Source organism: Pogoniulus pusillus, unplaced genomic scaffold (assembly GCF_015220805.1).
Source record: "Pogoniulus pusillus isolate bPogPus1 unplaced genomic scaffold, bPogPus1.pri scaffold_111_arrow_ctg1, whole genome shotgun sequence".
Classification (NCBI taxonomy): domain Eukaryota; kingdom Metazoa; phylum Chordata; class Aves; order Piciformes; family Lybiidae; genus Pogoniulus; species Pogoniulus pusillus.
In genome coordinates, this window is record NW_026974550.1 from 115,266 (window position 1) to 129,572 (window position 14,307).

The following is a 14,307-nucleotide window of genomic DNA, read 5'->3' on the forward strand; positions in this document are numbered from 1 at the left end:
TCGCAGAGCATATCAATGACAATCCAGAAGACATGGTAACTCATAAACTTTAACAGCCAGCCCCAAAACAGCCATGCAAAAGCCTGAATGATTAAGACTCTCAGAATATCCATTTTTTTTAACTTCCAAATCTTCTCTGAAAGAATTCTTTCTACCTAGCCCCACGTTGGGCGCCAAATAAATTGTCTTGGGTTGAAATGCAAGTTCCCAGAGACTCTTATAAATTTAGTAGACCCAATGACAATTTATAGAATTTATAGAGTGCCCTCCCCTCTTCCCCCTCCTTTCCCCAAAAGGCAGGGAGAGAGATAAAGGTAGGGACACCCAAATAAATCAATCTCACTAGATTTGGAAGTTAAAAAGGAAAAGTTTAACAATAACTTAGAAAAAAAAAGGGATTGGAGGTAGGGGAGTTTACAAAGGATAAGGAAGGGAAAACAGCAAAATACAAACAGGGATGGATACAACCCGAGTAGTGTGATGGTATCTCTGCCTCGTGGCTGCCACGTGTTGTGCTGGTATGCAGTATGGGTGTGTGGTCATGAGTGAACACAGGAAAAAAAGAGAGTGAGACAGGGAGGTCCTGTCTCTTTTATACCACAGGAAGTGGGGGGAGTGGGCTAACCATCACCTGGAGTGTGGCCTACCCCTGAGGAGGGGCCAAGACCCCTAGGGTCAGGTTCAGGGTCACTCCCCCAGAAGTGTTAACCCTATACATATCTTCACTAGGGAGGCATTTCTCATGGGACTGGAAGATTGCTTTGGTTTTGTGATGCTTTTGGTCTACAATGTGAGACACTGTAATTTGCACAGCATGGAGTCCTGCTAGGAGCTTTTGCTACTCTCCATGACAGTGAGGCAGCTGGAAAGCTGCAGAATGGTGCATGGAATTCCAGGCTAGGCCATTCCTGGCTGGGTCTGTAAGCAGAATGAATGCCTTTTCTAAAACGCAATTGAATGTGTCTGCAAAGCAGCAAGGATCAAAATGTGTTTCTGCTTGAAAGGAAAGGAGCTAGGAGAAAGTTTCTTTTGCCGTGGGCAGGGACACTTATAACAGGTAGCTCAAACCTTCATCCAACCTGGCCTTCAGCACCTCCGGGGAGGAGACATCCACAGCTAACACCCACAAGGCTTTTCTTTCAGGGCTGCTCTCAACCCACTCTGCACCCTGCCTGGATTTGTGCCGGGGTTGGCCCAGTCCAGCTGCAGGACCTTGCCCTGTGGCTTGTTGAACCTCATGCAGTTGGCACTGGCTCAAGCCTGTCAAGATCCTTCTGGGCGGATGCCATCCCTCAGGTGAGTCCCCTGCACCACGCATCTTGGTGTCAGCAGCAGACTTGCTGAGGGTGCACTCAGTGCTACTGTCCTTGTCACCAACAAAGATGTTAAACAGCTCTGGACCCAGGACAGACCCCTGAGGAGCTCCACTTGTCACTGGTCTGCACCTGGACATGGAGTCATTGATCACAACTCTTTGGCTGCAGCTGAACTTCTCTTGCTAGCCCAAAAAATGTCATCGCCTGCTCCAGAGCTCCTGGATGCTGTGTGGTAGGTTCAGGGTGGCTTTCCCAGAGCTCCTGGATGCTGTGTGGCAGGTTCAGGATGTCCCCTCCCCATCTCAAGCATCACTTCTAAAGGTGTCCTTCTGGATTGCTGCAGGTGGCTTTGATTTCTTCAGGACCAGCTGGCTCTGGTTGGGTCAATGAGACTCTCTTGAGAGCAATGACCCTAAAGTTTGTCCAGTTCTGGGGTTGCTTTTGTTGCTGTATCTTCTTCTCCTCTTAGCTATCTTAGGTGTGCGAGTATTGAGTCCAACAAAGCCCATGGCTCCCTGAACACTGAGGTTTCTGGAGCTCCCCTGTCCAGTTGTGGTCCTCTTGCTCGTGTGATGGTTGGTCACCTGTGAAAGCTACCAGGAGGTTGTCCTCCAGATATGGTAGTGGCTTAGTAGCAGTGCTGGGATTGTGAGCTTGAGGCGAGACTTGGTGAGCTCAAAGGTCTCTTCCAGCCTGAGCAGAGCTGTGGTTCCATGATTCTGGAATGACAATCAGGAGAGGGCAGTTAACTGCATGTCACTTAGGATTTACTTCATGGCTCTTTGTTTTGTTACACTCAAGGAATCTGTAGAAGGCTGCCCCGGGAGGTGGTGAAGTCACCGTGCCTGGAGGTGTCCAAGCACTGAGGTGGAGGTGCACCCTCAGCATGTTTGCAGGTGGCCCCAAGCCGAGTAGTGCTGTGGAGAAAGCAGAGGGGCAGGATGGCATCCAGAAAGCACCTGGGCAGGCAGGAGAGCTTGGCCCAGGTGGAGCTTGTGAGGTTCAACGAGAGCAAGGGCAGGGTGCTGCATGTGGGCGGGAGCAAGCCTGCAGGCTGGGGTGGAGGCAATAAAGAGCAGCCCTGGGGGTGCGTGAGTGAAGCTGTGTGTGAGCACATGGTGTGAGCTTGCAGGCCAGGAGGAGTCTGTTGGTGTCTGCAGGTGTGTGCAAGTGTCTGTGGAAGTCTGTTCAGGTATGTTGCTGTCTGCAGGGGTCTTCTAAAAGGTCTGGAGGCTTCTCTAAGTCTGCATAGGGGTCTGGAGGCATCTGTAGGGGTCTGCAGGCACCTTTGAAAGGTCTGAAGTTGTCTGTAGGAGTCTGTAGATGCCTCTAGGGTACAGCAGGGGTGTGGAGGGGTCTGCAGGCACCTCTTAAATGCCTGGAGGGGTCTGTAGCTGTCTGCAGAGCTCTCTAGAGCTTTGTAGAGGAATGGGGGTGCCTGCAGCTATCTCTAGGGGTGTGTGGAGGTCTGCAGGCACCTTTCAAATGTCTGGAGGGGTCTGCAGAGCTCTGTCAGGGTCTGTAGGTTTTGGCAGGGCTCTGTAGGAGTCTCTGGGCAACTTTTAAAGGTGTGGAGGGGTCTGAAGATGCCTGTGGGGCTTTGTCCATGTCTGTGGTGGTGTGCAGGTGACTGTGGGTGTCTGCAGAGGTGTGAAGGGGTCTGAAGGTGCCTGTGGGACTTTGTCCATGTCTATGGTGGTGTGTAGGTGAGTGTGGGTGTCTGCAGAGGTGTGAAGGGGTCTGTAGCCATTTGTCAGGGTCTGAAAGAGTCTGCAGAGGTCTGTAGAGTTGAGTAGGTGTTTGAAGGTTTCTGTGTGGGTCTGTAGGTGCCTGCAGCCATCATTTAAGGCTCTGGAGGGGTCTGTAGATGTGTGCAGGGATCTGTTAAATATCTGGAGGGGTCTGTGGAGCTCTGTAGGGGTCTGTATGTGTTTGCAGGCATCTGCAGGGGTCCGTAGATGCCTGTAGGGATTTGCAGGGGTTTGTTAGTTGTCTGTAGAGGTCTGGAGGTGCCTTTTAATGGGTCTGTGGAGGGCTGGAGGGCTCTGTAGAGTTCTGCAGTGGGCTGCAGTGGTCTGTTAGAGGTGTGGAGGGGTCTGTAGGTGTCTGCATTCAGTGAAGGAGTTCTTTGGCTCCAGGACACTTTTGTCCAGTGTCTCTAAACTGTGACTGTCCCAAATGAGATAGAGGTGCACTGGCAGCATGTTTGCAGATGGCCCCAAGCTGAGTGGTGCTAGAGAGAAAGCAGAGGGACAGGATGGCATCCAGGAAACACCTGGGCAGGCAGGAGAGCTGGGCCCAAGTGAGGCTGCTGAGGTTCAACGAGAGCAAGGGCAGGGTGCTGTGTGTGGGTAGGAGCAAGCCTGCCTGTCACTGCAGGCTGGAGGTGGAGGTGATAAAAAGCAGCCCTGAGAAGGCCTTAGGGGTGCCTGGGAGAAGCTGAGTCTGAGCAGACTGTGTGAGCTTGCAGTCTGTCAGAGGTGTGTAGGTGTTTGCAGGCTTCTATAGAGGTCTTCAGGCATATGCAGGGGTGTGTAGAAGTCTCTGCATGTCTGTGTGTGTCTGTAGGGGCCTGTTAGAGGTCTCTAGGGTTCTATAGAGGCTTGTAGAGGTCTGCATGGGTCTGTAGATGTCTCTGTGGGTCTGGAGGGGTCAGTAGTTAGATTTTAGGGATTTGCAGGGATCTCCAGATATCTGTAGGCATTTGTAGGTGTTGTGAGAGGTCTTTGAGTATCTGTAGGCACCTGTTCAGGTGTGTATGGGTGTGTAGAGTTGTGTAGATGTCTGCAGGGGTCTCTTAAAGGCCTGCGAAAGGGTCTAGGGTCATGTTTGGGGATTCCAGGATCATCTAAAGAGGTACAAAATGAGGTTTTGGGGACATGAAAAGAGTTACTGTGGGCATCTAAATTGGTCTGGGGTCCTCTGGGGGCTCCTGAGGGGTCTCTCCATTTGGTGGCCACAAGGCAGCAAGCATCTGCAGGCTGGTGCCTTGCTTTGTGTTCCGTGACTCTTGGCCAATCAGGAAGCAGAGGGGATGGGAGTTCCATCATGAAATGGGTTAAAGGATGAGGCTTCCTGTGAAATGCCTTTGGGCTTTAGTTAAAATTGTCTCACTGTTCTTTTTCCCTGTTGATCCCTGCCCCTGCTTTTTTTAGGGATCTTAATTGGTTTACCCAAACTCAAGCTGGAGAGATGTGTGGAGCCTCAGCCACAGACCCTGACTGTTGGGGGATGCTTTGCTAGCAGAATGCAGAGCTGTTGGAAACCCAGTTCCTCCTTGAAAGTGGTTCAGAATTGGATTCCCCTGGGAATATGGGGACAGAGACATCTCTCTGGTGAGTTGCTGTGAAGTGCCAGCCTTGGGGAGTGATCTCTGACCACCTTGAACTTCTTATTTGGAGGAAAGGAATTTCTTCCGTAGGCTTGTTACCTCCTGCTCTGTTAGCCCCTTTTGTAGAAGGAAGGAGAGGAGTTGGATTAAAAGCCCTCCTGGTCGGTTCTGCTGATTGGGAGGGGTTTAGTATTTCTGTATTACTTTTACTACTTGTTGCTAATTGTCTGTGTTTGTAAATATCTGTATTTGTTGTGTATATGTGCTTGTGTATTTGTGTCACACTGTAAATACAGCTTAATTTCTTAACTTCCAGCTGCCTGAGTTAGCCTGGTGAATTGGTGGGGGGGAAGGCAGGAAACTCTCAAATGACCACATCTGTATTTAGTGTTGTTAGTGGCGGGAACACTGGCCGTGTTCCCAGCACTTGGAGAAGGAGGGGCAGAGGCTGGCAAGGGGGAAGCCGATAACTGTGCTCCCTTGTTTTGCTGTGAAAGAGACTGCTTCTGAGACACAGAATTTTTCCTAGCTCTTACAGAAGCTGGTTTTGAATTTTTCACCAATAATGCTAAAATTAATATGAATATTAAAATCATGAGGCAAATATTAAAAACTGTGAGAAGAAAAACAGTTTTACACGAGCATGTGCCTAAGCAAACAGTTGGAATTCCTGTTTTAGGCTGAATAACTCTCATTAGAGCCATATTTAAAGCAGAATTTCCATTGATTGTCACATTATTGACCAGAGCTCCTGTAATATCCTTGGTAATATTCTCAGAGATATTAAAACCAGCATAACCAAGAATCAAATCACCCCAGCTCCAGAACATATCTGAAACCTTAGCTTTAGCCTTATTATAAGCCAGATCAATAAAATATGCAACAATTTGACCTTTTAACCAACTAAATGCCAAGAAAACAAAACCAGACCAGAGCAGTGCCCCAACCAAATACAATAGCTGCTTGATTAGCTTCATCTTAATTCCCAGAGCTAATTTCCAATCACTCAAAAATCTCTAGCCCCACGTTGGGAAAGCCAATTAAAAATGTGATGGTTTGGGGGTTACCCCGCCCCCCCACGCTTTTGAATTTGCCCCAGTTAACTCAGACGGACCCTGGGAATATAGATGAAGCAATTTATTTACAGCTAGCAGAATTTACAAGCAGCTATTTACAATATATACAGTTATATACAATTATATATAGAAATATACAAAGGATAGACAATACAAAAGCACAACTCCCCTCCCAGAAACCTGAGTCCCCAGGAGGGGCTCTCAAACCACCACAACACCTCCCCCGGCCCTCTCAACCTTACCCCAGTTCTCAGGAAGAAAAGAGGTGCAGCCAAGAGGTTAGGGAGCAAGGTTAGTGGGAGCAGGGTTAATGAGATGTGTCTTGGTCTAAGGCAAAAGCAAGAGAAAACAAAATGGAGAAAAAGTCTTTCTTCTTCCCAGAGTTCTCAGCGAGACTATGAGAGAAGTTGACATCAATTGTTTTCATTTCACTGCCCGTTATCTAGTTCTTTTACCAAAACATTCCAGCTTGCTTCAAACTAGCACAAGTGTACATTCCTTTCTGCTTTCCAGCTGGAGAGCTGTTGCTGCTGATTGGCAGCAGGCCCTTAAAGGGCAGGGGTGGGTTGAGGTTTCAAATAGCATTTATGGGTTGAGAAACCTCCTTGCAATTATATATTAGATTGTGGGAAAATTTATTTTTTGTTAAACTAGCAAGGACTGACCCAAATATATTAAATCTTTTTTTGTTGAATGTTGTGGGTGTTTTTTTCTCTTTCACAGAGAAGAGGTGCGGCATGGAATGGCAAGGCAAGAGGCGTCGAGAAGAGGAGGGGCATCGGTCTGGAGAAGAGGAGACGGGCAAGGCGCTCTGGGCAAAGGGAGTTGCCCCTGACTGAAGGTGTGGTAAGACGAGAGCTTTGCCGTCACCTCGAGTGTGGCCTGGGTGGCTTTGCGCTGGGCAATCTCCATGTAAGTAGGACTCGGTCTTTGCTTGTGCTGTTGTTTGCCTTTTGGTGGTTTGGTCCTTTGTCTGCCCGGAGCCCGGCTACCCTGTAAGGAGGGCACAAACTGGTGTCTTCACACCCCTTGGGAGAAAGGGATCAACCTGGCCCCCGAACCCCCCCTGTAAGCAGGGTAGGGTCCTTTGCTCAGCCCTGGCAGCTTGTCAGCTGTGGGCTGCCTGTGCAGTGTGACTCCCTGTACTCGAGGTGTGTTGCGGCTTTTGTCCTTTGGCTTCCCCTGAGGGCCTTGCGTGTCCCGAGGCTTCCCTGAGCTCCGCGCAGTCTGGTGTGGCCAAGTCTGACCCTCTTCTCTCCTGCTGCGGGGTAAGGATGGCTGTCCCAACGGTGGCTGCCCAGAGCTTGCTCCCTCTCCTGGGAAGAGGTGTGTGTATGACCCTCCCCTTGCCTCTGCGTGTGTGTGCTTGTGTGCCTGAGTGTGCTTGTGGTGTAGGTTGCTGTGAAAAGTGCTGCAGCTTAGCTTAGGCTTCCCAGGAGGGAAAGAGGGGCTCTGGGCAGTAACAGGGCAGTCTCCTTGGAGTCCCTGAGCGGAGTGGGAGCTCAGCTTGCCCCTCCTTGTCCTGTAGAGACACAGGAAGGCCCTGTAGTTGAGGGCCTGGGTGTCTGCCTCCATGGCAGCCTGTCCTGTTGTCAAGGTGGCATCTCAAGAGCTCTGTAGTTGGGGCCTGTGTGATGAGTTGTGGAGCCTTCTGTCCCTGTGTGTCGCCAGGAGCAGCCTGAGGTCCCTGTAAGCAGGGCCTAGGAGGCTGTTTTAGGCAGCTAAGAGAAGCACGCCTTCCTGGGTGCTTAGAGGGTGGAGGTGGCTCCCTGGTCTCCTGAAGTGGTGTTGCTGTGCTGCAGGCAGGAGGGCTGTCCCGTAAGGTGGGAGCAGGCCGGAGCCCGTGTCTCCATAGGCATTTTTGGGAGTGCTGAGGCGAGAGTGGCAGCCCTGTAAGTAGGGCTGTGCATCGCGGTGCCCGGCAGGAGGTTGGAGGGAACCCCCTTGTAATCAGGGTGAGTATGTCTGGCCCCAGGCTTTCAGAGGCTTGGCGTCAGGTTTGTTTGGCTTAGCGTGTACGCCTCAGCCCTAGGCTTGGAGTTGGGGGGGGTCTCTTGCCATGACCCAGGCCTTTGGCTGTGATACCCTGCTGCCTGGCTACTGAGTCTCCTTCTTGTAGCTGCAGGACCGGTTTGAGGTCTCCCTGACCACCTCTCAGATGCAAGTCTTGTGTAGCCCCAAACTGTTCCATGAACCCAGAATATTCAACGGAAACTTTTCATGAAAATGGTGTGTAAAGATGGGTAGACACCTCTCATTGAGGTGGTTGACTTCCAGTCCTTGGACTTGGCATTGAAGTTGAGACGTGGTCTTGAACTCTCTCCTTCTTGGTGTTGGGGAATGGTCAGACCTATGATCTTAATGATTTTTTGTTTCAAATTGAGGTGATTCGTAGTGGCTATGACATAAAGCTAAAGCTCTGCTGTTCCCTGAGGATACATAGTACCCATGCTGCCCTTGGCATTAATTGTATCCTTTTTTTTTGAGTACATCCATTGGTGAAATGACCACAGGAGATGCGGAGTTCTCATCTCACTGAAGATCTCAGAAAAGGTGTGTTTTGCTGCCCACCATTCGTGTCTCTGCTACGAATGTGCAAGCGGGAGGAGTGGCTGATACTTCTTGAAGCTGTGCGACTCTTCAGGCCCATTTTAGCAGGTTGGGGAGCTGCAGAGAGGACACCTGAGGAAGGTCAGCAAAGGTAAGTGTGGAGTCCTGCATGTGGGGAGAAAGAAGTATTAGATGTTGTGTGTTGTATCTTTCATACAGCTGTGTTCTAAAATCTCTTAAGAACAAGTTTTGGCTTGGTAGAGTGTATCTATTTTGTCTATTATATATAAAGGCTTCTAGACTATAACCTCAAATCCTAAATAGAGCTACATAAGGTTTTCTATATACACAACTCATACTTTAAAAACAGTGAATTTTCCATTGTGTGTGTTTGTAGCAGACATAATGAGATGGGTGAAGGAAGAGAATTATCCTTAAGGACATTGCTAAGGTATTGAAATGACAGCATGGTGATGATGGCAATGGGAAAGGCTCTTGGAAAGCACATGTTAAGAGGGGTGAAGGTTCTGGGATGGTTAGGAATGTTCTTAGGAGAGATTTGTATAGAGGCCAAAGAGGGGATGGTGCAGATGAAGAGAATGTTATTTAGAGTTGTAAGGAGCCCAGAAGAAGACAGGAGAACCAAATCTAAGCTGGCTAGGGAGATACTGTGTTACAGGTGCCAGCGTTCTAGAGGTTGGTGACAAGCCTGCAAACCAAATAAGGCCACTTAAAAAGGCAAGTGGAATTAACTAACACATAGCAAGCTCTCTTGGTAAGATTACACTGTGGGCATGCCTTTTGTTGGCTGTGCTACTGAAGTACCCTTCTGGAGGAGATTTGCCATGGACATCTAGGAAGCGGACCACACTTGAGCAGAGAATTAAGCTTCTGAGGGAGTTTGCTGTAAAGGAAATACTTTCTGGAGATGATGGTATGCAGAATCCTGATGAAATTCCTGTTGGAACATGTCTTTGAAAGAAACTTCTTGACATTAGATGGAGGAGCAAGTTTAATAGTTTGGTAAACAGGTTTGTGTGAGAGAACAACGATGGAAGACTTCCTGCGGTTGGTGAATTCCCTGACCAAATGAGGCAGTTAGAGGACATTTTGTCCCACACTTCTTTAGTGCCTGCTTTAAAAACTCTGGCTGCACAAATGAAAGGTAGAATAAAAAAGATGGAGGAGGCCCTTAAAATCTCCATATCTAAGTTGGTGAAGGAAAAAGACAGCATTTCATCTGGAGATGAATCCAGTACCAGTTGAACAGTTTACCTCAGGAGTGGAAACACAGTTGGACAATGTGTCATTCAGTCATCCACAATGCATTGGAGAAAGGTAAAGTCCCAGAACATCTGCAATTCATCAATGACAACATTGTGTGGGGCCAAACTGCTGAGGAAGCCTTTGAGAAAGGTAACAGAATAATTGACATTTGGTTGAAGGCAGGTTTTACCATAAAGAGGACAAAGTAAAAGGACCTGCTAGACAAATACAGCTTTTGGGAGTTTGGTGGCAGGATGGTCACTGTCACATTCCACAGGATGTGCTAAAGGAATTCTCCACCATGGCAGTTCCTGTGACTAAAGAAGACCCTTCCAGTTTCTTGGGTGCAGTGGGATTTTTGGAAACCTGGATTCAGTCAGATTGCTAAGCCTCTGCAAGATGTGACTTGTGAAAGGAACAATTTTGAGTGGGGACCTGAGCAGCAAGCAGCCTTTGATCAGATAAAGTGAGTAGTCCGTGCAGTGGGCTTGGGAGCAGTTCAGATTGGTCCAGACATGAAAAACATTCTGCATCCAGATGCAAGTGCCAGTGCTCCAACGTGGAGCCTTTTGGCAGAGAGCTCCAAATGAGACATGTGGTTGTGCACTTGGTTTCTGGAGTCATTGGTGCAGAGGTTCAGGAGTGAATGACATTCCAAAGGAGAAAGAAATACTAGCAGCTCCTGAAAGAGTAAAAGCACTTCTGAAGTAATTTGAACAGAGTCACAACTTCTTTCCGCTCCTAGATTACCAGTTCTGAACTGGATGTTCAAAGGCAAAGGTTTCTCACCACATCATGCCACAGATGCACCCTGGTTTAAGTGGATAGCTTTAATAAGCCCAGGAGCACAAATGGGTACTCTTGCATGACCTGGTCTGATGGAAGTGTTCACCAATTGGCCAGAAGGCACAAACTGTCCAAAATCTCCAGTAGAGAGAATAACCTGTGATGAGGAATTTTCTCCTTATGGTGATCTCTCTGATCAGGACAAGAACCATGCTTTGTTGACAGACGGTTCCTGTCGTCTTGTCGGGAAGAAGCGAAGATGGAAGTCAGCAGTTTGGAGTCCTGGCAGGAGAGTTGCTGAAGTGAGAGATGGAGAAGGTGAATCCAGTCAGTTTGCTGAAGTAAAAGCTGTCCAGCTTGCTCTTGATATGGTCGAATGTGAAAATTTGGCTATCCTTTACCTCTACGCTGACTCGTGGGTAGTAGCCAATACTCTATGGGGTTGTCTAAAAGACTGGAAAAAGAACTGGTGGCAGATGAATAAAAATCTATTTGGTGTGCTGGTCTATGGGAGGAAATGGATGGTTGCCTTGAGAAAATGCCAGTGCAAGTGCGGCATAGACACACACACAGGCCTAAGAACAAAGCTACTCAGGAACGTAAACACAACTATGGGGCAGATCAAGCTGCTAGAGTTTCTCAAGTTGATACAAAGTATGACCTTGATAGGAAACATGGAGGTGAGCTGTTCTGATCTTGGTGGGCCCTTCATTCATTTGGACACCAAGGCAGAGATGCAACTTACTGGTGAGCATGTGACAAGTCAATGGACTTCTCCATGGATCGCAGGATATTAGGGGTTGGAAGGGACCTGAGGAGATGATTGAGTCCAACCCCCAATGTAACACCATTCTTGGGCTGTAGAGACAAAGGATGTGGAGACATAGAACTCCAGAGAGGATCAAATTGGACCATGGCACTCAATTCAAGAGCAATCCTGTGAAAAACCGGGCCAAAGATCACAGTATTGAGTGGATCTACCACCTACTCTATTATGCACCAGCTTCAGGAAAAATCAAATGCTATAATGGTGTGCTGAAAAGCACCCTGAAAGCCATGATGGGGTGGTACTTTGAAAAACTGGGACAAGCATTTAGCACAAGCAATCTGGCTGGTAAATAGGGTGTGTGATACGGTAGAAGTAACCACTAGGTGTGTGGAATAGGCTGCATGCTGTTTTTTAATGAACAAAACACAAGATGCCAGAATGTACTGACTGCTGCATGAACAGAACTCAAAAAGCGTCTGAGATACGCAGTAAAGGTCTTGGGAATCATGTGGCATTTGCCACAGTCAAGGTTCTGTAAATAGAACAGGACCTGCACAATCAGATTTGTTGCAAACAGTGGATGGTAATAAAATTCCTGTTGTGCGTGAAAAGAATCTGTTAGGAAAAGCTGTTTGTGAACTTTCTCCTTTGGGCGAAGAGAAACCTGTCTGAGGGGTGGGTTCCGCTGAAGGTCCTGGTCGTCCATACCGGGTAATGCAGGAGAATGGTGAAATCCAGTGTATTCCAGGAAGAAATCTAACTTCAGATGAGAGACTTAAACCTCAGAGTGCATAATAGAAGCTGTAAGAACTTGTGTTTGCGGTACAATGCAGCATCAAAAAGAAGAATCTTCGAGAGATCTACAGTACAATGGCATGAACCTATGTCACTTGGGAGTTCCTGTTTTCATGTCATCTGTGAAGAGACAAACTGTTTTCTTTCTTCTGGGCTTTTGAGTCGCCTACATCTAAGATAGCTGGAATGATGTATGAAGTGGTGTTGCAGAGGGGAAATTAATCGGTGGGAGATGATATTCTACAAAAACATATAATTCATTAACTTTAATATTCTGAACTCTCGCCAACCCCAACCACTGAATTGTAATATTAATATTTGTTCTTACACGCTTATGGAAGACATTCTAGGAATATCAGCAAACAGAGCTACTATTATCTAGCAAACATTCAAACTATAAACAGAGAGGAATTTCCCCACGGCCAAATGCCGCTTGGGGTCAATCTGCTGCTTGCCCACTAGGTGGGCGGAAGCTCATTCTGCTTTATGGCAGAAGGCAGTAGACAATTACAGAGGCGTTTAAAGCATTTACTCACAAATTCATATTAATTGTCAATCATCCTTCAGGGCTACGTCACTGCCTATACAAGTGTCCAATCTTCAGGGAACTCTGCCCATGGACTTCAAGGCTGGGATCCTCCTGGTTTCAGAGGAAAGAATGCAGACGTGCAGACAATCTCTGACTTTGTTCTCATGTCTTCTTCTGGCAGGACCTGAGGTGCAGGAGGATGTCATACAGTCTCAGCAGGATGTCCCGCTGGCCATGCAGGCCGATCACGTGCAAACAATCAAGGGTCTGCTCCTGCTAACTCGCGGCCGTGGAGTTTACCGTGCAGCAATAAGGCAGCAGTCGTGCAATAGGGTGGACGGGAGACTGGGCTCCGTAGAGAAAGGCAGGCAATACAAGCAAATAGCAACAAGCAGTGAAGCAAAAGCAAGCAAGCAGGCAGGCACTTTGTTTACCTGTGTACCTCCTATTTGTCACATGTGGGCTGAGAATAATGGCCCCTTGGCTGTCAGAATGACCAATGAGCTTGGCAGTTAACCAAAGCATACCATAATAGGCAAGGGCCACAGGCCTGGCCTCCCCCAAATATGGGGCTAGCATGGGCCTTGCACCTAGTAAGCTGCAAGCTAGGCGCATGGGCTTACCCAAGTGCGTTACACAACTTGGGCCCTGGGCAGGCCAGACTTTATGGCGCCAGGTCTATTGTGGCCTTTTTGTGTTTGTTTGTGTCTGTTTAATGTGTTTACCCCTGGTGCGGGCAGAAAAACACATCCAGGCAAGACAAAACATGTATAAACCTATTTTGGGCAACTGGAAACACAGACTTTACAAGGATGGATAAATATTTTTTTTAGATTTGACAGATGACTGTATGTAAAACAGTGAATGATCTAGAGGAGTGATTTGTCATGGTTTGAGGCCAATTGCAATATTTTAATGAAGGAATGAGATGTTTGGTTGTAAAAGGAAAATAATGATGAAGTCTGTCATTCATTGGTCTGCTTTCTGAGATAGAAAGAATGTCAACAATTTGTACCGCTCTGGTCTGTGACGCTGGATCTAATAGCTTCCTCCTCATTCTGCTCTGGTGTCTGTTCTACTGATTGTGGCTATCAGGAAACAATGTTTCAGCTGCTCACAGTTACTTAAAACTTGCTGTAAGGGGCCACTAGGCTCTTTTGTGTGTAGCACACTGGGGTAACCTTACAGGGCCTCCTGTAATACTAGAGAATTCCTGAGACATCACTCTAAGTGCTCTGTGGGTATGGGGACACCAATATTGGTAGGCTCTTTTCCTGCTGTGTCTATAATTCTTTGTCTGCCCTTGCAGATCAACTCACCTATTGCTTCCATTTGAGTTTGAATGCTTGTTTTCGGTCGATTATAAGATTGCATTGTTTGTCAAGGGCACTGCTTGCCAGGGAATCCTTTCCCCCTTTTCCTTTTTGCCGTTGACAAACCATGGCAAAAGAGCGTGTGACATGGTTACAGACAAGCAGCAATAGCGGTAGTTCGGCGAGTCATCGGCTGACAGCACCAGCAGCAATCTTTTTAGCAAACTTCCGCAAGACAGACTCAAGGAGAAACCGTTATAGATTGACAGGCATCAGTACCACAGAAAAGTGGCAGAAGAGGAGCAATATCGGCATTAGTGATACCCACAACGTTTCTAAGCCACTGAATGTTGCCCAAGAGCATCTGCACATCAGTAAGGATAGTCAACTTAACATCCAATTCAACCTTTGGTGGCTGAATAACTGAATCAGAATTTTTCTACACTAGATAATTCCAAGGCACCCTCTGCTGAACCTTCTCAGCTGCTACTGTTGAACCTTTCTCCCTCAGTTTTGCAGTGATGTGGTTTGTATCTTGATCAGTGAATTGTGTCCGTCTGCAGAACAGCATGTCAT

General features: G+C 47.7%; 1 long non-coding RNA gene across 2 annotated transcripts; it reads left to right on the forward strand.

Moving 5' to 3' along the window:
• The first annotated feature begins 2,422 nt into the window (after positions 1-2,422).
• Positions 2,423-6,500, forward strand: LOC135173884 (uncharacterized). 2 transcript variants are annotated; one of them, XR_010301497.1, is made up of 3 exons: positions 2,423-2,508; positions 4,472-4,651; positions 6,447-6,500. It is a non-coding gene; the product is annotated as an uncharacterized LOC135173884 (long non-coding RNA). The 2 variants fall into 2 exon arrangements; XR_010301496.1 differs by lacking the exon at positions 6,447-6,500 and having other exon boundaries at positions 4,472-4,962.
• The last annotated feature ends 7,807 nt before the right edge of the window (positions 6,501-14,307 follow it).